This window comes from Gymnogyps californianus, chromosome 4 (assembly GCF_018139145.2).
Source record: "Gymnogyps californianus isolate 813 chromosome 4, ASM1813914v2, whole genome shotgun sequence".
In the NCBI taxonomy this organism is placed as follows: Eukaryota; Metazoa; Chordata; class Aves; order Accipitriformes; family Cathartidae; genus Gymnogyps; species Gymnogyps californianus.
The window spans coordinates 43,645,901-43,668,663 of NC_059474.1; the positions used below are offsets into that span (position 1 = coordinate 43,645,901).

General features: G+C 37.4%; 1 long non-coding RNA gene across 1 annotated transcript in view; it reads left to right on the top strand.

Moving 5' to 3' along the window:
• Window positions 1-19,509, top strand: part of LOC127015785 (uncharacterized) — a 57,689-nt gene extending 38,180 nt beyond the window's left edge. The window contains exon 4 of the long non-coding RNA XR_007766382.1: window positions 19,445-19,509. This is a non-coding gene — a long non-coding RNA (uncharacterized LOC127015785). The remainder of the gene's footprint in view (window positions 1-19,444) is intronic.
• Window positions 19,510-22,763: the final 3,254 nt, after the last annotated feature.

A 22,763-nucleotide genomic window follows, 5' to 3' on the forward strand; every position in this document is an offset into this window, starting at 1 on the left:
AATGTAAAAAAATGTTCATTCTTTTCTTTAAGAATTTTTTTATTATTAGGATTATTTATTGTTCAGGTAGATTCATTGTTCATGTCAAAATGTGCTTACACCTAGGTCTCTGGACCATACATCATAGGTGTTATTTTATGTAATGTAACTTTCACTGTCATAATTTGACGGGACTTTCATTGTTTATGCTGTTTCATAGGTTAGGCAGGGTTGAAAAGTTATGGAGGTGGTTAAAAAAAGATGTGTTCTTCAATCACTTTAGTAAGTGAAAAGATTTGGTACAATGCTTATAAACTGAAACTAAATCTTTAAGAAAGCTGAAAAAAAGAGAGGATGTGCATGTGATGTTAGAGGAGATGCACACATGGGAGTGATTGATACAGTCTTCCCAGGAAACATTCATTTCTCTCATCCCTTTGAAACACAGTAAAATGGGATCTTCACTTTTCCAGTCTTCTGGGGGAATTTGCTTCCTGAAATGCCTTGAGCTGCAGCTGCTGGATACCTTGAGGGCATTCAGGAGGGTATCCCTGTATGCTTGTGCTGTGCTTCACTCATACTTTCCTCAGCATCTGCTACTTGTTGCTGTGAACAACAGGTTGCAGGGTTAGATAGACCTTTAGTAAGGCAGTCCTTAGGAAGTAGTTTGAAACTTCTTGATGCTCAGCATCTTTTAAAATTAAGCGAGCTGTTTGGTTGTCTAAAGGGAGACGACGGCACCTAAACTTGGAAGTCTTGTGTTGAAAATCCTCATCAAAGTTTCTTATGATTAATGGCTTTTAAATATAATTCAAGAAGCCTTAGTATGAAAATGCTACAGAAAGTGGAAGAAGAACATAGAAACAAAAGCTTTTTAATTAATTAGAAATGCTTTTGGAATTGGCAGATAACTTTCCCCTGGGGACCTCTAAAATATGCATAAAAAGCTAGTGTACACAGAATAAAATCTCACAACAACTCAATGAGTTTTCTCTTTAGACTTAGTGCAGCACAAAAGAGACCTCTGAAGGAGTCAGCTTGCTGCCAGAATAATTTTCCAACACTCTTTCCTCATGTCTTCTCATTTCATTGGTTTACTAGCTTACGAACATAATTTGTTCTTTTATGTTTTTGTGCTATGAAAAAGGATAAAAGAGTGGAAGCATTGTGATAAGTTCCCTGAGGGCTCTCGTTTCAAGAATAAACCCCAATTTTTTTGATGTAGGTTAGAAATTTTTTTCCTCTGTCTGTCTGAAAACATGTCTGCCTCCCCTGACTACTGTGAGAAAGGCTTTCCACCTATGTGCTGTCCTCAGCATTTACTGGGGAATCTGCTGTGGACCTTCATTTCTTGCAATCCTAGCATTGCAGTTTACAGATTTAACACATGCTGTGGGTGAGGAATGCCTCAAAACTGTTCTTCATGCAGTTCAGGCTAAGCTGAAATGTATCTCTAAACAAAGAAAGCAAAGACTTATCCCCCACATCTACAGTAGGTAATCTGTAAAGGATATAGGAGACCAGTGGCGAGTGGCGTTCCTCAGGGGTCAGTATTGGGACCAGCACTGTTTAACATCTTTGTTGGCGACATGGACAGTGGGATCGAGTGCACCCTCAGCAAGTTTGCTGACGACATCAAGCTGTGTGGTGTGGTCAACACGCTGGAGGGAAGGGATGCCATCCAGAGGGACCTTGGCAGGCTTGAGAGGTGGGCCCATGCAAACCTCATGAAGTTCAACAAGGCCAAGTGCAAGGTCCTGCCCATGGGTCAGGGCAGTCCCAAGCACAAATACAGGCTGGGCGACGAGTGGATTGAGAGCAGCCCTGAGGAGAAGAACTTGGGGGTGTTGGTTGCCAAGAAGCCCAACATGATGCGGCAAAGTGTGCTTGCAGCCCAGAAAGCCAACCGTATCCTGGGCTGCATCAAAAGAAGCGTGACCAGCAGGTCGAGGGAGGTGATTCTGCTCCTCTACTCCGCTCTCGTGAGACCCCACCTGGAGTACTGCGTTCAGCTCTGGGGCCCCCAACATAAGAAGGACATGGACCTGTTGGAGTGAGTGCAGAGGAGGGCCACGAAGAGGATCAGAGGGCTGGAGCACCTCTCCTATGAAGACAGGCTGCGAGAGTTGGGGTTGTTCAGCCTGGAGAAGAGAAGGCTCCGGGGAGACCTTACGGCAGCCTTCCAGTACCTAAAGGGGGCCTGCAAGAAAGCCGGAGAGGGGCTTTTTACAAAGGCATGTAGTGATAGGGACTTTTCACAAGGACATGTAGTGATAGGACAAGGGGTAATGACTTTAAACTGAAAGAGGGTAGATTTAGATTAGAAGTGAGGAAGAAGTTCTTCACTGTGAGGGTGGTGAGGCACTGGAACAGGTTGCCCAGAGAAGTTGTGGATGCCCCATCCCTGGAAGTGTTCAAGGCCAGGTTGGATGGGGCTTTGAGCAACCTGATCTAGTGGAAGGTGTCCCTGCCCATGGCGAGGTGATCTAGGTGATCTTTAAGGTCCCTTCCAACCCAAACCATTCTATGATTCTATGATATTGCTTAAAAAAAAACCCCAAACGTGTCCCCCCCCCCCCCCCCCCCCCCAAAAAAACCCCAAACCCCAAACCAACCACAGTGAATATCAAGGCTAAATCGGAAAAGTCTGTCTGTCTCTCTTGTCCTAATGGGTGCTCTCTGGCAGAGCTGCAGGTAGAGTTTCTTTATATTGCATACCATATGTTGCATCTGTGAAAGATAATATATTGATAGGCCTGTGAACTTCTGTAGACTGCAAGCATTAGTGTCTCGGTATTTTTTAGGAAGCTGGTGCCATCAGATGAAGAACAATGCAAAGTAAAAGAGGAAATGGCACTATATAGCATATTGGTTTCCTACCCATCCCTGCACCAGTCATTCAAAAGTGTGGTGGTATTAAACAGTCACCTGGTCTGTTCATTGCTGCTTTATGTTGGGAGTACATTTATAAAGTTCTAAAAGGGTTAATGGGTATTAATGAAGAATGAGTAATTTGAGTGATAGTAACAGTGTAGCAGCGTTTCTCCTGGGCTGCTTATATTGCTGAGAAACCTAGGCAGAATGCCAAACTAATGTAGCTATGCAGATCTTCTGAAATTTGCATCTTTCTGCAGGATTATACTTTGTGCTATGTTGAAATCTCATTACAGATTAAATTATTGCATGACTGGCTTTACCATATCTGCACAGAGGAGTCAGATGACTACAAGAAACAAGCAGGACTAATTTTATACTGAAAGAGCATCTAATGCATATAAAATTTATCTCATGTTCTGTAATGACATTCTGATTGTCCTTTTACAAAAATACCTCTGGTTGCAAACAACTTATTGACATAATAGATTATGTAACAATCCATAGTGTTTGAACTTTTAAAGATTAAGGTTTCATTAAACTTCTATAAGCTCTTTACAAATGGTTCTTCAAAACAAGATGTGGGCAAACATGGCATGTTGTTCTGTCTCTTGGTTCTGTCCACTTTCTGTCTGACGTAAGATAAAGAAAAGTACAAGTGAATTCAAACAAGTATATAGTATGAAGGCCATTCAGCAGATTACTTAAGCATATACCTAACTTCAAGTCTGAGTTGCATCGGTATTGAATACCAATGAGGACAGAGAAATAATAACACCTGTGAAAAACTGTAGAGCCTGGTCTTCCTCTTTTCTGAGATTGCACTATCATTCATACATGTATTGTCATCACAATCATTGTTATTGTCATCACAATCATTGTTATTGTCATCATCATCTTACCCTACAGGACAGCTGACTCTAGAACCATAAAAATGATACGTAATCAGATATTTCCCACTGTTTGCATTCAGTATTTGTATTAGAGTATTAGAGTTTGTAATTTTTTTTTTTACATTATATAAAAGGAGGGCACATGTATAAGGCCACGTATTCAAGGTTAAAACATGCTGATTTATGGTTACATCATAGTTTATATTTCTTCGTACACTTTTAATTAGGTAAAAAAAAAGAAAATATGTTCACGAGTACTCTTTCAGGAATAGATAGATACTAGTAGGTCTCCAACTAAATCTTTTGCATTTTGTCTGTAAATATTATACTTTGCATGCAATAAATCTTCATAAGAGTTTTATTAAATATTTTAAAAAGGGATTTATACTTAAAGCCAAGCAGCTCACATACATCAGCAGAGCTCATTTAATTATCTGTGGTACTTAGCTGTGAATACTTGGTATGCAAACTGTAGCATTATCAGGTGGAAAAGACTGGAATTTGTTCAATATGATGATATTTATTTAGGAACTTTATGATGACTGCATCCATGGGGTTATTGGAAGAAAATGATTGTTGTGTGATCAGTGTAGAGGCAGAAAGTTGTGGGGAAGTTTGGCAAATAATTGTTGAATGCTTTGGATGGAGCACAGAATCAGGTGACAGTTCTGAAAGATGCAAACGCTTGGCAGGAGGAAAGATGCTTTCATGTGATCAGCAGTCTAGGAGATAATGATTGGTATTACGCAAAAATGTGTACAGCCTGTGAAAGTAGCAGGGAAAATAGTTTGTTTCTCCCACTGCCTCAATTTCTGAAAAGGAAAACATAAAATGCGATAATATTTTTCTCTCTGCTTTCTTGTCATGCAAGTTATGACATTCTGGAACTAAACAAAAGGCAAATTAATATCAACATTTTTCTGTGCAAATTCAACATTTGCTTATTTACAAAATGTATGGATCTTTTCAGAAATGCCCATCTTTTCTGTTTTGACAAGCTCTTTTGCTGCAGTGATTTGTGCCAGAAGATACTTCTCCAAACAATAGGCCCTTTCAAAAACTTTTCTTAAAGAAATACTTTGAAAAATATATAGGGTTAAGCAATGAATCCCTGTGTCATACTGTAAACAGACCACTCTACTTCTGTTAAGAAAATACAATTTTATTTCATTAGCATTAAATTGTAAAATGTGAAAACTTAGAGATAACCTTTTTAACTGAAAGTTCTCTTGGACTATAGTCTTTTCAAATTCATTTTGTATCAATTTATTGAAAGCAGGTATAAACCCAACAATTTATAACTAACTTTTAAGGTTCTTTTTCTGAACCAAACTTCCTGACAGAAGTAATTTATAAGATTAATGTTAAATTTTGCACTTTTGCTTCACCTAAGGGATGTTCTTCATCTGGGCATTGTTACTTTTGCCTGCTGTCATCCATGACACACAGCTGCGTGTGTCATCATGCCTGTCATACTCTGAACTGGAAACACACTTCCCTCCTAATAACGCACCTGCTATGAAGCACATCCTTAATGATGAGATATTCATTTTTCGGGAAAACGGTCCAAAAAGTTATAGAAAGTTTGTAATAGAAAGTCTGCGGGCTGGATTGCCCTCATCATCGCTTGATTGAAAATGGTGTCTGATAACTCTTCACTCATGAGCTCATCTGTGTGCCCCTCTACAAAATCAACATCCTTTTGATTGAAGAAGATTTGGCTGTATATCAACTATGCAATTCAAAACAGTATGAAGAAGCAAGCTTTTTTTGTTACAGATCTTGATTATACCATTAAAAATCAATTTATTACTGTTCGCCTTGTCGTTTTTCTAGGAGAACTGTAAGTAAAAATTCAGATCCAGTAGATCCAGTCTTGTGAATTCAGACAATTTATTATAATAAACAACAGGTCGTTCAAGTGTACCTTGGTGGACATAAAGAAGGCTAGAGTCAGAAACATAGGCACATATGTCATACTGTAACTAACTTACATTTTTTCCATTTATGCTATGATGCTGTAACTGCGCTAGTGGATCACTGTCATTAAAGAAATACACAATGTATTGGAATGTCAACTACATTTAGTTCACTGGTACACTTGAAGAGGGGAACCTTTTGTACCAAGCAATCATAAAATGTGCTGCTATACTTATTGTACTATGAAAGGCAGAAATTAGTTTTCAGTATAGTCACTGGAAATGGGTGGTACCTTAAAGTACGGCAAATCAATAGTGCTGACCATTACTATAACTTCCTGAAAATTCAAAATTTTTTTTCTCTTCCAGATGTTTGCTTGAGAGAACAATTCTGGTTTAAGAAATGAATGCATGCTTCAAATTGTTCAGGACTCTTTTTTTTTCCTACTCTTTAAAGTTATTTTGCAAATGAAATTTTCACTGAGGTGCAAAAGTCACTTAAGAACCCCTGAAAAATACACCTCTTATGCTCTGGTTAGCATGGAGATGTTCACAAAGCATGCCATTGAAATAGATAAAAGCTTTATAGCTGACTTAAAAGGATGCAGGATAAGACCTTCAAGTGTAATATATTCATGAAGGTCTATAAAGTAAAGACAGAGTGTTTGAGCTGATCTTTTAGTAGCTGTGGTAATGAAGGATTAGTAAATAGTTTTGAACATACCTGAGAGTTGGTAGGACTTTTATCATTCTAGTCTATGATCATTAGATTCACAATAATGTAGTATGCTATCACGGCACCTTTTCCTCAGATGCAAGTACAAAACAACTCTCAACTGAGAACAAGAAAGGATATAAACAGTATTTGACTTTTTTTCTTGCAAAGTCTACAGGAACTCCCAGACATTTCCTAGAACAGATCTAATACAGTGGGATAAGGGCTAAGGAAACATTTATTTTTCTTAAACTGCTTGTGGACCTGGTACAAGATTATCATGCATTTTCAGAGACCTGTCGTATTTTGCCTATCTCTGTTCAATGCACTGTTATTCCAGCATATCATTTGGGAACATAACTAGTGTTGGTTTTTTTGTTATAACCCTACTGTTTCATAATCTGCTCCACCTCTGATTGTCGGTTATGAAATCTTGTAACAGTATGAGAGAATGAGTGCTGTTAGACATCATCAAGTTTTCCATCTGTATAGATCAGGCTATGTAGTCAGCCATGTAGTCACTAGTGTAAATTTCTTATGACTCCAGTGACTTCTGCATTAATTTTCCCAAGCTGTAGTCACAGTCCTTAATCTCTGTTTATGGCCCACACCAATGGAATATAGTAACCTGTTACTGAAATGCTCTGCTTTCCCTTTGAAGTAATTCACTTTGAGGTAATCATTCATTCCTTAGAGGTAGTTCTGATGCATGATTTTTGTATGCCTAAAATGTTTTGAAAATTGAGCCACTGTTACTGAAGTGAGAAAAAGTAGATTTAAGAAATCAACTTTGAATTTTAAATGCTGCTTTTACTAAAATAAAGAGATGATTTTACCAATCTTGATTTTCTCTTCAGCGTGTATCTACAGTTGGATACAGAATACCTAATCCTACAGGATATACAGTCCTTTTTTCTTTGGTTCCTTTCTATATATGTTCAAAGAAATATCATTGTTAATGATTATCTTAATTTTTAAACAGCTGTTTGATTAGTAGTTTTTTCTCTTTTGGAAAATATTTCAACCTCTTTCAGTAAAGTCTTTTTTCTTTTTTTTTTTTTTTTTTTTAATTACAACCCTCCTTTTTTCTTTCTTAAAAGAAAGAAATAGGAGTCAGTAAGTATTGCTTATTGTGCAACTGACATCACGTAAAGCAACAAGGGCTCCTTCTAAAATCTTGTTCCAGAACTTCACTCTTTTAAGGATTAAATTTTTCTAGTTTCAAGCCCAGCCTTATTTATGATTAATCTATAACCGTATGGTCATGACCTTTACCTTTTTGTTTAAATAGCTCTTCTAATCATTTGGTGTTTTACTACCATGATTGTAACTAGAAAAAATATTAGCCTCTCCACCTCTGTTCTGGCAGTTGTTGATTCACATTAGTGGAATGTAGATAATTGGAGCCATACCAGGGGGTGTTTGGAAAGATATCTCAATGATACAGTAACATTAATACTTGTTTGTCTTTACCAGAAATGTAAATTATTTTTAATAAATGCATCATTTATAGTAACATATTATCTTTCTCCTTTTCCCTCTCAAACTGATCATCGTCCGTTAAAGAATATAGTTATTAAACACTTTCATTTTGCACTGTTGAATTGTTTTCCATTTCTGTTTCTCTAATTTCTAGCTTATCCATTCATTCTCATATTTTATTCCAGTCTTCTGTTCATTGATGCTGTCTCTCAGCTGCTTCTGTTCAGATTTTTAATTAATACTGGCCAATAAGATTAAAAAAAAAATCTGCTTCTACCCACTGTGGGAGAAGAGGGAAGATGGAGAGGAAAGAGAAGTACTTTTTAAAGAGGGCATCTCTTCCATTACTTGTCCCACGTAGATTCATATAAAAGGAACATGGGGAGCTGATAGAACATTACCCAGTTTGCTGATGAGACAGAAGATGAAGTGAAAGTTTTACTGCATTCATCATTACCATGATGAATAAATACATTCTATTAATAATTCTTTATTGAACAGTGATAGTATTTAAGCTATTTTACAAGCTGAAGAGAACCTGTCTACAAGACAGGTACAAAGATCATGGGATACACTGGGAAGCCCAGAAAGCAGGAAATAAAATGAAATAAAACAAAATAAAACACTTCAGAAATAAATTAAAATAACTCATTTTGTTGCTCTCACGCACAACTCAGACACCTGTAGCTCTGTTTTAATAATGCAGGATTAATTTGGGCAAGTTACATAAGAACTTGCCTAATTTTGATAATATGCCCAAATCTATGTGGTCAGCACTGGAGTATGGAAATACTACTGATTTATTCTTAGAACCTAACTGAAATCATACATCAAATAATTTGCACGTATATGTAATGAGAAGACTTGCTTTGATAGGTAACCATGACTATTTGCCTTGCCCCTCAGAGCAAACTAATTGGCACATGAGGAATGCATGGATCTTAAAGAGTGGCTGGTACTTAGGCACTAACCCAAATGGCTGAATAATGACACAATTACTGTAAATCATAACTGACTTTGAAGCAGTAAAATAGCGGTGCTTGAAGTAATGTAAATAGACTTGTATACCTCTAGAACTGTTCTGATTACAAAACTCAAATCAAGGCTGGCCTTTATGTTTTGTATACCTGAGTATGATCCCTATTAAGTTTTGTCACATTGCCCAAGAACCGAAAAGTATTGTTGCAAAGAATTGCGCTTAGTGGTTTATAAACACTGAGAAAGGTCTAGATTCTTATATTCCATTGTGGTACTGCTCAAGGGCGAGTTATTTTGGTTCCTACTTTTGTTTTTCTCCTTTTGGGATTCACTAACCTCAGCAACAAGAACTCGGCAGGTTGTAGTGTTTTTCTGTAAGCTGTGATCTCGTCAGGTCTCATCTGCTAAGCGGAGCTGGTTCTGGTCAGTGCTGGGTATGACTCCAAGGGAAACCGAAAGTGTGGAATACTTGCTTCTGTGTCCCCTAGACTGCTTGTCCTGTGGTACTGTTAACTTGTCCGTGTTTCGAATTTTCTGTATTTCCTTCAAATATTTTCTGCCTGCTTTCTTTTTTTTCTCAGAGTATATAAAAATTAGACAACGTTAGTGAAAAGACTTTAATTTCTAAAATCAGAAAATAATGTTATTTCTTTCAGTAGAATATTAACTCGGCACTTATGCAAATACAGAAAGGCTGTTGATTACCCTCTCTTTTTTTCGTCTTTGTTTCTTTTCCCTTTCAATTGTTGTGTGGACTTAGAATATGGGGTACTCATTTCTACCAGGCTAATTTTTCTTTTTTCTCATTCACTCTTTTTCCTCTTTTTCTTACATGCCTGTTTTTCTTTCCTTTCTCTCTTGTTAATGACCACATAAGACTAATAGGGTAGATATACTATTCAGCAAATGTCATATCCTCGGAGGAACAGACACTTAAAAATTCCTTCAAGTTTTTCTGTATCTCAAGATACATAGATCTATACTTTCTTTTAGCAAACAGGTGAATCTTTGTCATTCCTTAAATACCGTGTAAGTCAATTGGGTGTTAGCTGATTAAGTAATAGAAACATTATAGCAATTTTTATGATGGGAACACCCAGAAAATTAGGATTAGAGTCGCACTGTACTATCACTGTGTAAGCACATGCTGAAATAGTTCTTCCCTTGCACTAGAAGCCTTGGTCTTTCAGTGTTTTATGCATTTTCTTAACTTTAGATTAATCCCACTGAAGTTATGCAAATGGGCATAAGTTTGCTGTTGACCAGGATCTAACAAACAGTTGTGTGCCTGAAGTCTTAGATACTCATGTGGGATAAAACCTTGCTGGCCCTTCCTTGGATACCAAAGCAGTCTGAAAGCCCCAAAAAGCCTTGTCCATGCCTCTTCCTGCATACTGAACCATATCCTCTTGTCTTTTACCCTCCCACTTCTCAGAGAAAAAAAGAGAAAGTGTAGCATGTCCCCTGCAGTGTAACACTTCAGTTCTGCTGAAGGCTGATAAGAGGAAATATTCTGTACTCTTTTTAAGAACCTAGAGTTGCAATAAGACATCATGCCAGCAACAGCAGAAACCATTGTCTTAATCTGGCTTTCAGCAAAATAGTGTATTTTAATGCTGTATACTGAGTATGTAAGATAATAATGAGAGATTCTGTTTATCTCAAGATATGTGTATATGTGTATTCAGCTTTCCTGCCACATTTTTGAGTGCCTGAATATAGAAAAAATTATAATTTTTCTCTTTTTATTTACTTGCTGTCAGTAGATAAAATAGCAGAGAGAGGATGTTAAGCATGCGTAAATTAGAGCACATAAGCACACAAGGCAATGGATGGAAGTTACTATGGAAACTTCAACTCAAAGTATTTGTTAACATTAATATTCTACTCTTATTCTTGCATTAACAGGTGTGTAATGAAATAATTGTTTGAAATACAAGGTAACAGAAATGTCTTTAAAACTGGGAAGTTATTATTAAATGGCAGTAATAACAATAAGCAAACCATATGGTTTTGCTAAATAAGCCATCAATATCACTGTCTTTATGTATCATCGGACAAAAAAATTAACTGAAAATCTGTGATGAGTCGTTTATTATTTTGTCTACAAAGATGGGACAACATGAGCTTAGCATAGATGAAAATATCAACAAAGATAGATATCAAATATCAACAAGGGGTTGGTAGCAATTTTTTTTCCTGTGCTGTTAGAAATATAAGGATATAAAATGTTTGACGAAAGACAGACATTATTTGTTTTGAAGAAATCAGCATGCCACCTAAAATCGATGGCAAGACAGGTTATGCTAATGTAGCTTTCCTGCTATAGTGCCAGATGGTAAAAGCACAGTATACTTAGCTCAGTGCTGTGATTTTAACAAGCACAGGGAGACTCACAGACAATCAAGGGTCAGAAATGGCCTGATGTGCTACTGAAAGAACATTCATAACGTTGTATTGTTTCACAGTGAATGCAAATTACAGTTGTTGTGGTCTCACCCCTTCAAGAATAACTTTGTCTGTGCCCGTTCTTCTATCAGAGCAGCAAAACAATAACAGTTATTGTTTCTGAGTCATTTCTTGGGACTGTGCACAGGAGTACTTGAATACTTTAGTAGAGGAAAAAGGAAAGGAGAAATGTTTGCTGGTAGCTAGAAAAGTGAACTGGAGTTCAAGAAATTTGGTTCATATTCCCAGTTCTGCTTTTGTCTTCTTTTATAATTTTTTTTTATTGCCTCACCTGTGGCACCTGCAATGTTGTGCAGGGTAAGGAATATGTCTGCAGTGTGAAAGTCTGGTTCTGTCTGACTGCGTTTACTTGCTGAACTGTTTGGTGAGTGCCCCCAGTATATAGAAGGATGTTTTTTCCTCTCTTTGGTTTGCAGGCTATGCATTAGGTACACAGTCAGTGCTAATTGAGCTGCTGGAGCAGGGAGTTAGCCAGACATCCACGTTGGCTTTTGATCACCAGTCTGTAAAACAAGTCATCCAAAGCGTAGATGAAGGCAATAGTTAAAAGAATAAAAATCAGATTTTGGTGTGTATATTAGAAGATGCTAAATGGGAAGGTGTAACAAGCTGTAGAGGAGAATTCTCTGACAGCAAACGGATGGATCCTTGCACTTAAAGGAAAATGGAGATTAGCTGTCAGGAAAGCAATAATACTAGAGTTTAAAGGAGAAATCAAAACTGAGCAGAACAAACAGTACTTTGCAAAGAATCTCTGACAGAAAAACTGCTAAGAAGCTGTCAACAGAAACAAAAGAAATTGCAAATATTCTTAGCCACCAGGTTAATGGATGTACTTTTTGCCAAGCTCAGCACTGCAGGGAAAGGTGTGTTTTGCATTCAGCTTCACCTGGGAAAAACTGGATGAATGAATGTGCACGTTGACAAGATGGGATACATTTTTAAGTACACAGAAATCTGAGGCACTGAAAAAATCAGTAGTGTTTTTCCCAAGGAAACATGCAAATGAAAATAGAGCAGCAATGAGTATTTTATATTGTTTAATTAAATGATTTTTTTTTAGAATCTCACATTTTATAATTGATGTTCTGTACAGTCTCTTTGTGCTATGGAGCAGAGTGGGAATCTTTTACCCACTGAGAGTATTTTATATGTGTCTCTTTCTTTAATTAGCTAAATTTAAACTATATATTTCTTTAAGAAACATGAAATACATTTGTAAAGCTTAAAAAGATACTGCTTTGAGAAAATGATAAAGCCTTCTGCAGTAGGAGAACAGCAGTACAATCCCAAATCCTGATGAGAGGCAACCACACAAAGAATTTATGATACCCCATATTAATTGTTCCAAAATGTGGTATCTATATAGCTCGTAATACCCAAGTTACTGAGAAGAAGTTTGTGAACAAGCCTGAACAGGCAAATGCCATCTCCTGTGCATCTGTTTGGCTGCCGGTGTTGCCTCCCCACTTTCTGTGCAGGAGAGGTAGGCAAACAGCAGAACACGGATGTGAACAGGTTACTAAGAAAAATGAAAAGAATAATTGGCTCTGCAGTAGTAGTGCTGAGTAAAGAAGCTGGAGTGGACAACTCACGGTCGTGATTATGTGGAGAGCAGACTGGAAGACGGACGAAGCTGTGATCTGCATGGGGCAACCCACAACTTTCACAAGCCGTTGCTAAAAGATCCGACTGTGAATGACTTCCAGAGATGCAAAATTTCAAGGCTGGGCGTGAAAGTAATTACCTGTGTTTGCAATCTACTTGGGTTCTCCTCATTGAGCTATGCTTTCATCGTTAAAAATTTCCTTTAGAAGAAATCAAAAAGTGGCTGCCATTTTATGCATTTTCAAGTATGATTTCTGTCTTTTATTGTAGTTTGAATGTAGACTGTTCAGGACAAAATGCCCTAGATTGGGAAAAGCTATGATATTTAAATATTTTGGTCAGCTCTTTGGTGATAGCAGTTCAGTTTTACTCTGAATAATTCCAGATGTTGTGTCTTTTCTTTCTTTTCCTTCCAAGAATTTGCAAGTTTGCACAGATTTTCCAAAAGAACCCATGTATTCAGCTGGGTTAAATGGAAGTATCGCTCTGCACCTTTACACATAGGTCACTTTTATTCCAGGGGAAAAGTGAATTTCTGCTGACCTACATTGCTCATCATACATTTAAAATCTTTCATTAACCATTGCTGACTTCACGAGAAAATGATTTAATGAATTTTATTAATGTTTTCCAAATATTTCTGTGGAAAGTAATATATGATAAAATTAAAACAGTTTTTATACGTGCAGGTTTCCACATAATCTTTTTCCCAGAAGAAGGAACTTGCAACTTGGCTCTTTATTATCTTTGCAAGTTCCTTTCTTTACTGTATATCTGCTTACAGTGAATATCGCTTCATTCTGAGACCTTATGTAGAACTGAGAAGTGTGGTTTATAGTGGGAGTGTTGAATAATATTCAGACATATTGTTGGACAAGAAAGGTATTTGCAGAACAGGAAGAAAGTCTGCTTTAGCTGGAGTGCATCACAACCCCTGAACAGAAGTGTCCGAGCCCAAGTACATCTTTGGTCTCGGTCTTTTTGTCAGGATATTTGCATCACCTCTTCCTGCCATAGGTACCCCCCCCCCCCACCCCCCCAGATGAGCAGACTAGTAGTCAGGAGTAACGTATGGCTAACATGCTTTATTAGCGTAACGTGTAGTTTGATCACAGAAAAATCTTTGTTTCTGGTGTAGTTTTTCTGCTCCAGTATACATTGGTACCATTCTGTTTATTTATTGCCAGATACGATATTTGTACAAAAAAAAAGGTTGCAAACAAAATAAACAAATAAATAAAGAACTTAAGAAAATTTAATTAATTGGGTGAATTTTTGTATTTAGTTGCATGAAATTTGTTTGAAGGGCTCTTCTTTTTCCCTAGCTACTTTTATGGTATTCTTTATAGATTAAAATTTGACCATGCAGTTTGGTCATGAACTTTGGGTCACCTTGATTCTTGTAACCATAACAGCAAGAAATTCTCATTCTTCATTCACCATGAACCAATAATACATTTCCAAACTGTTTTAGACAGAAGGGCAAAACTGAGTAACAATTGAGCAGAAATATTTACACTGGCCACATTGTCAACAGGGGTAACCGTAAAAACCTGGAAAAAGTAATGATTGTGCAGCTTTGCTTTCATGTTCCAAAGAGCAATAATTGGGTCATTCTTCTACTATGCAACTCTCGGGTTTGCATGTATTTCAAAGCAGCAATTACTTAGCCAAATAACTGTTTGGGGTCATTTTTAAAAGTCACAGTAATATTACTGCCAAATTTGGAGGAAAAGAAAACATTCTTTGCATCAAAAATTACCATGTATTTAAATAATCAAAACATTAAAGCGATCCAAGATGGAACAACTTGATCTAGTAATATGGTGGCAAATGTGTAGTACTATTTTATCGCTTCTGGACTACATCTTCAATAGTTTTGCAGAAGCTGGTGGTTTTTTTCAATGATATGCTTTCTTATTTAGTGTTTGTAAAATTATTATGACTATATAATATTGTGCTCAGAGGAACAAATAATCTCCGATGGAATTGATTCTGCTGAACAGAAATGGCAGGTGTTACTTTGCATTACAATAGAATCAGTAAAGACATCCCCTCCATTACGTCTGTCTGTAATGCTACTGCAATTACTATCAGCATCATTACTAGAGTTCTTGAAGTTATGTAATTAGTAGTTATGGAGGCTATTAAAATAACTATTGATTCTATTGATTATTTTAAAAAGATTTAAACCTGAGTGCAGCACATGTAATTGCAGTTTTGTTTTATCTGATGTTTCCTGTTCCTCTTTTTTTCTTTCACTGAAGTGTATATTATTTTCCTCCTCACTTCCTTCTTCAGTTGTAAGGCTGCGCAAAAAAAAGACTTATTCGAGAGAAACATATTCTTTAGGATGCTGGAATGTTTTGTCAAAACCAGCATGCTAATTGGATTCTCCTTCCCTCTCCTCTTCAGTACTTGCCTCCCTTCTCTGCCACTGACAGCAAAATTGCTCATCTGGATACCACATTCCTTTGTATTATGGCCTCCTTAGCTCTACTTTCAGTTCTTCCCTTTTTCTTTCTTCTTAATTTTGTGCCCTCCTCCAGTTCTTCCTCCCTTTACATTAGAGAGTTTCTGAAGCTTTGTTTTTCCCAGCAAAACCTGCTCTGAATCCATCCACTTGTCTACGTGCAGTACAGCCTACAGCCCTCTGATGTGTACAGGCAGAGAAGTTTGTAGTCTTTTCCGTCTTGGTTAGGTCTCTGATGACTTCTGATATAACACTAGGTTGTTCCCTCAGTCTAGACTAAAATGTGAGCTTGTCCGGTTGAGGGTCATTACTTCACTCTCACCTTCAGGAAGAACTTCTGAAAGAGGCTTTGCTTTACAGCTCTCCTAATAGTGCCACACAATGCTGAACCAAGAAAAGAGTGCCTAATGAGTGGATCTGCTATACGCTTTCATTTTGAGCCTTTGTTTTATGCAAGATGAGCTCAAACTACTCAATTTTCAAATACAACAAGCACTATTTCTGAAAGTTACCCTTTTTTATCTTTCATATTCTCAGCAATCGTTTCTGTCCTTTTCCATCTTGCCATATTCATGCTATAATCAAACTATACTATCTGTTTAATGATACTTGCTTTCTCTGATAACGTTTGAAATGCAGGTATTTCTAAATCTAGGTATATATATGCTGTAAAGAAGGCGGCTCTTGTCTTGTAAAGAAACATCTCCTCCTCCTGTACACTGTGAAAAGCAATACTGTCACTGTTTTTATTGTCAGTTCTTTGCTTTACATGCAAAATCCCTTCTCAAACCCACTGCGGATCTTGGGGGCAACCTGTTTTCAGATTTATAGCATGTCCTTAACAGCATCCCTTTTTAATGAGTGCAATTCATATCCCTGCACAGTAATAACTGAAGGCCCACCATTTTCACATCAGTCCATCCTCCTTTTAACTAAGGCGTATCTTTTTCCTCTTCATCTCAATGAAAGATGGGAATTCAGTATCAAATAAATACCCATTTAAGTATTGATATAAGTATTAATGGTAATGTAAGCAACAACAGAAATAACAAAACTTTTCTCTCAGTTATTGAACCAGTACTTGAATGTTCTCTATATGATCGTGCAACATGAAATCATTAGCTTTCTCCACCACAAAAATAAATCAGAAACTCTAAAGATTATTGGACATTCTGCAAACTTTCAAGTAGTTGGGCAAAGTTAGGTCTCTAAAGCAACATACTGAATCTCCAACAACATGTTCAGAAAATCTACAGAATTCAGTGATTCTCAATTCTCTATTAAGTTGTAAAGGGTAGGCTGTACTATATAGTACTTAGGTACCAAACATACTCAGTCCAGAGTATTGTATCATATCCTATCTTACTTTATTTTCTGTTTCAGTTTCTATTTTATTTTCCTTGCTTTTTGACGTGTGATGGTGTTCAGCTGTGCTCCTTTGCTTTTTTGGGTTTCAGTGCTCCCACCAAAATTGAAAGTGGAAGAGGTGTGATATTAAGAGGGAGTCCTCCAGCCAAAAAAGGAAAAAGTCTTACAAAGTGTGTAGGTCACTTTGTGAAATCATGGTGATCATTCACTGAAATGTGGGGAAACTCTTGTGAACTTGTTTATCTTCATAATAATGGGAAGTGAAGTCCAAACTTTGTTCTGGTCTGTAAGCTGGATTGTCCTTAATACTAAGACTAAGAGGAAGAAGGTTAATTGAGTGTTACATAATTTGTCCTCACGTCTCTAAACAAGTAGGCTGGAGTAAGGACAACTGTGGGACTGAACTGTCATGTGAAAATAGACACAGAGGGAAAAGGGTTGTAATTGCTCTTGGTTTGGATGTTACATCCAAAAAAGTCTCTGAACCTATAAGAAACTCAGACTCCCCAGTCCAAATCTGCATCCTCATTATGCCTCCTAAGGACATAATAAGGAGAGCTTAAAAAATAATGGGTATGGGATGGACTTCTTGTGAAGTCTTGTGATGGGAATTGATTGACGATATGTCACCTCTGTGAACCAAAGTCAGCAATGAATGCTTTTGTGACCATCTACTTAATATTACTGCAAAGCCTGACACAATGGGATTGTTGTCCATGATTAGGGCTCAGAGAATACGCAGTAATAATGAGACAATAATTACAGTGTTGCAATAGTAGGGGACAATAAAAAAATAAAATGGTAATTTCTAACGGAACAAAAGTATTTACTTTAAGGTTTTGGAATGGCTATATATATAGAATTGAGCTTTAAAAAACCAACATCTGCTAAATTTGGCCTTAAATTTTAGGTTTTGCTTTAATATGTTTTAGACTTAAAACATATTAAACATATTATTAGACTTGTTCTTTGGAACAAGCATCACTTTCTGAATATGTGGTCTGTAATGCCAACATAATGCATTTGCAAACCTGTAGTAAGGCTATTCAGTCTTGTTATATTACAAATAATAAACAAATATTAGGTCCTGACAGCAAAAAGGACGTTTTTATTCCCCAGTATTTCTAGCCCTATTGTTATAGCAATTTGCTATTATACCAGAATAACCAGAATGTGCAAATGTTAAAAAAATTGTTAATGAAAAGTGAAATGCCAGAAGGAATTTTATTATCCAATTTGGAAAAAGTGCAAAAATAAACAAACACATAAGGACCTATCCTAGTGCCTTTAGCACAGAGAACAGCACACTGTCTAAACAATGCCAATCAATTCAGTGAACTACTTTCTGCAATTAAAAGCTGCCATGCAAAAAGGACAGTGTTTAGGCACAAACCCTTGCATCTAGGGGTAAGCATGCATTATTATTTTATTCATAATGGTGATTGTCTTCAGAATATTAATTTGTGAAAGGAGACTCAAAAGCCTCTGTGGCTAATACCAGCTTCTGCAAATGGACTTTATAGTATATTTCAGAAAAATATCATGAAAGCAGTTATTTATCTGGAGCCTTAAGAATCATTCTACTACTGAGTGTACAGGGCTCTAGTCAAGAGATCAGAAAGGGATAGCAGAGAATGAGTATCCTTTTCTCTAAGAAATTTGGTCTTTAAAATATCAAGCAGAGATTAAAGGATGTGACAAAAATGATTTTTCAGAACTGGCTTCCTATTTTTATGGCATTATGGTAACTACTTTAGGTACAATATATAATGTTGTGGCCATATTGTGACTGAGATCAAAATAGATGTAGGTATAGATGAAGTGCCCAACTATTTTTCACATATATTTATTTCTGAATCTTTGTAGCAATGAACATAATTTCACAGAAGTGCTGGGAACCATGGGAGGGTTAAGCCCTGAAACAGGTTGCCCAAGAGATTGTGGAATGTCTGTCTTAGAGGATTTTCGATACTTGACCTGATAAGATCCTGGGCAAACTGATTAACTGCTGAGTTACTCAGTTTGTGATCTCCAGGGATCCAACCTAAGCTTTCCTATGATTCTTTTCTGTGAAGTAGAAGTGGAGTTTTGGAGCTGAGCTGTTCATGTGCACATTCACAGCGTCAGCACGCATGTGTTTGCTATAATGCTGTAGCTCAGGGAAAACCATATATTTGTGGTGCCCACACCTGCTGCTCTTCAAGTTCCTCAAGGAACGTATAGAATCATAGAATCATTTAGGTTGAAAAACACCCTTAATATCCCCGAGTCCAACCGTAAACCTAACACTGCCAAGTCCACCACTTAAACCATGTCCCTAAGCGCCACGTCTACATGTCTTTTAAATACCTCCAGGGATGGTGACTCAACCGCTTCCCTGGGCAGCCTGTTCCAATGCTTGACAACCCTTTCGGTGAAGAAATTTTTCCTAATATCCAATCTAAACCTCCCCTGGTGCAACTTGAGGTCATTTCCTCTCATGCTATCGCTTGTTACTTGGGAGAAGAGACTGACACCCACCTTGCTACAACCTCCTTTCAGGTAGTCGTAGAGAGTGATAGGGTCTCCCCTGAGCCTCCTTTTCTCCAGGCTAAACAACACCAGTTCCCTCAGCCAATCCTTGTATGTCTTGTTCTCTGGACCCAAAACACCATATACCACTTTTCTTTCATTTACTTCAATACAGACAAAGTCTGAGGGACAGGAGAAGGAGTGAGTGGTGAACATTGAAGAATTAATGATAAGTAAAGGTAAGTTAATGATAATTTTTTTTCAACCAGTACTTGTCTGTCTACAGTTTCACAATATAGACAATTCTAAGCAGCATCTCTGCTTTAGTTTGCCCAGATGTGATTTTGCAAGTATAGAGTATGCACTGAATACAATATCACTACGCCTGTGTGGTGGTATAGTATCTGGAATAAGTAAAAACAAAACTCTAGCAGGATGCCTTGTGTATGGGATTGAGACACTTCTTGAAAAAGGCAGAGAGGCAGCTTGAGCTGCAGAAGACTATTTACAGATCAAATATATCTGCCCTGGGGATTTCATATCGTAGTCTCAGCATGGAGATCGCCATGCTGTTGAATTTGTCAGTTCTTAACACTAACAGCAGTTAAACTATTTTGTCTAATGTCAGTGGAAGGAAGAGAGCTATCATGATGTCCGTTGAAGGGATGGACAGGAGGAAGAGGTTAGACCACTCTCAGGGATGATCTGATCACAGATCTTTTCTGCAACTGTTTCTCGCACGCCTACCAGTAGCATCAAGTCCTAGGGCTGCGGTTCGGAAGCATAGCCAAAGCCTAGAGCCCTGGGGACTGCACTAGTCCCTACCGCCTTGAGATGAGTCCTGAAAGTGAGGCTAATGATGAGTCTTTTAATTCTTCCTGGCCTAAATGAATGGATTAATGTGGCACTTCTATTCTCAGAGAGAATATAAAACTTTCGTGTGCTACGCTACAACCAGCTAATTTGATTACCATGGCAAGCAAGGAAAATTAAACTTCAGACACTTCAGTGAAGCTACAGGAACTGGATGGAGAAGCATTTGTCATTAGTTTGGTTCTGGCCGAAAGAAAAAAGAAAATAATAACCCTAATCCATTGACTGCACAGCCTTGGAGGGGAAGACCTTCCCTGGAGACAGGACAGAGGCATAAAGTCCATCCCAAATGATGAAGGGTCTCTCTAAAAGGAAAAAGAAAAGAATATTCTTCCTTCTCATGATAAGAAACAGGCTGAGATGACGAATAAAAAGAAAAGTAAATAAAAAGAGAGAAAGTGTCTTTTAGAAAGATTGTCATTTCAGGAAATTTTTAGTTCTGCTATGTAACTAAACCAGACAGGTAGATGTATACCTGTTTAAAATTAAAACTATTTAAAAAATAAGTTGCTAACTATTAATTATGGGCTATATTTTGCCACCTTTAGACATATAATTTTATTCCACAGATAGAACCCCTGAGACCCTACCTGTTTAGTCAGTGAGTGACACATTAGCCAAGGATAGCGCACATTAGAAAAGCCAGATTTAGCCTGCATTGAAATCTCCAGTTGCCCCATCATCTGCTGTCTAACACCAGATTCCTGCTGCTAATATGCAGCATAAACCAAGTCTGAAGTAACTGAAATGCCACAGCTCATGCCTAAGTGCCAGTTAACGCTCAAAATTGGTTGAGACCAGGTTTGGATTGGATCAGACTTGTACTGAACAAGCATATGTAATTTTATTCAGAAACCTGTTAATTATGTATTCGCTTAAACAAAAGTCATGTCATTCCACCACTGGCTTTGTCTTATAAAATTAAAACCTCAAATCCAGATTTCCCACATCTAGTACTATCGCGAAGCAGCAGATCATTGATGTTTGGGACATATTCTGTATGTGAAGAGGATAAATTGCACAAGACTTATCAGTCTGGAAAAAAATATAAATAAGGAAGGATATTATAAGTCTATAAAATTATGACTTTAATGGAAAAGGGGAAAAAAAAGAACATATGCTTGCTGTTTCTCATAATACAAGAAAGGAGGCACTAATGAGGTGATCGGGTATTAGGTAATTATCGAGTCATACATTGACTGTTGATTTATCTTTTTGCATTCAGGGTTTTGGCTGAGGTATTGCTTGCTTGTTTTGCATGACAAAAACTCATTGTGTATCACTGAAGAGCTTCAGATATACTAGTACTGAAATGACTGACTTTAGATTGAGACACAGGTATGCATGAGCTGACCACATCAAAGATGTCACTTCAGCTACCTGCTCCTTTCCCAGAATGCCTCTTGATTTTATGCTGTCAAATCAGTTCCCAAACACCAACACTTTTTTCCTGGCTCTGCATAAACGTTCAAGGTTGTTACCCAGCAGCATAAGGTGTCGCTGTCTGACATTGGACTGGAGTGAGGACAAACAATAATGTTTTATGGTTAACATAGTGCAGAATAAAATGTCAGCTTCAATTTCTTGGATATGTGCATCCACAAGCACTGTATCACCATATTCATCTTGCCATTCAAAGTAGTTTTTCATCCTCAGCGAAGTAATGAAAAGAGACAAGGGAATCATATGGTTGACAACAACAGATGCAGCATTTGCCTTTTTGAGGACTTCTCCTTTGACTTAAAGAATATTAACAGGGATGGTATGGATATCCTCTGATTTCTGTGTAAAAAAAGGAAATTCTTACTATATATGGTACCTCATAATATCACATAGAATGGGTTTGTATTATTGTTGAGGTCTTGGACCATACAGAGAAAGAAGATCCACAAGAACAGAATGACTGCTTTTGCATTAAAAGGCTGGAGAATCTACAACGGCTTCATTTCTTTGGCTAATCATTCAGTAAATAAATGAAAGCTATCCTTAAACAATGTACAGAACAGGCACATTCCAATACTCAGCGGAACTATGTCAGTATTGCAGTGTTATTTGTTGGTAGGGAAATCTATACTGGTAGGTTTCTTTTCAGCTCACATAAAGCAAGGTTTGCAAAAAATGCTGCAACTCAGTCTGCTTTGCTTTAAAAAAATTCTTTAAAAGAAGAGAACTAGTTTTTTCTTTTTCATTCAGAGAAGAGGGTGATACTGCTGCATTGACACCTGCATTATAATGTGATTCACGTTGAAGGGAAACAAGACAGTTGCAAAACAGTTACAATTTATTAAGACAATATTAAGATCCCCTTAAAAGGAAAGCTGTACTCATTTTCATTATCAGTGCAGTCTCATAGTTCATTTCCAGAATTCTCAGACTGTGAAATGTGTTAACACACAGTTTTGCTACTCACGGTAAAGAAGGGTGACAGTCTTGGGGCTCAGGTTTGTTAAAAGTAGCAGTTTCTATGCTACAGTGCTGGGTAGTTGTCTCTGAAAAGTAATACCCTGCAAGAATATGGAAAAATATGTATGCTTATTTCCATTTGGCTTCTGTGTGGATTTAAAGACTGGCACAGTTCTGTTCACCACTGGGGCTGGCACATAGGTACTAGGGGTTGCAAT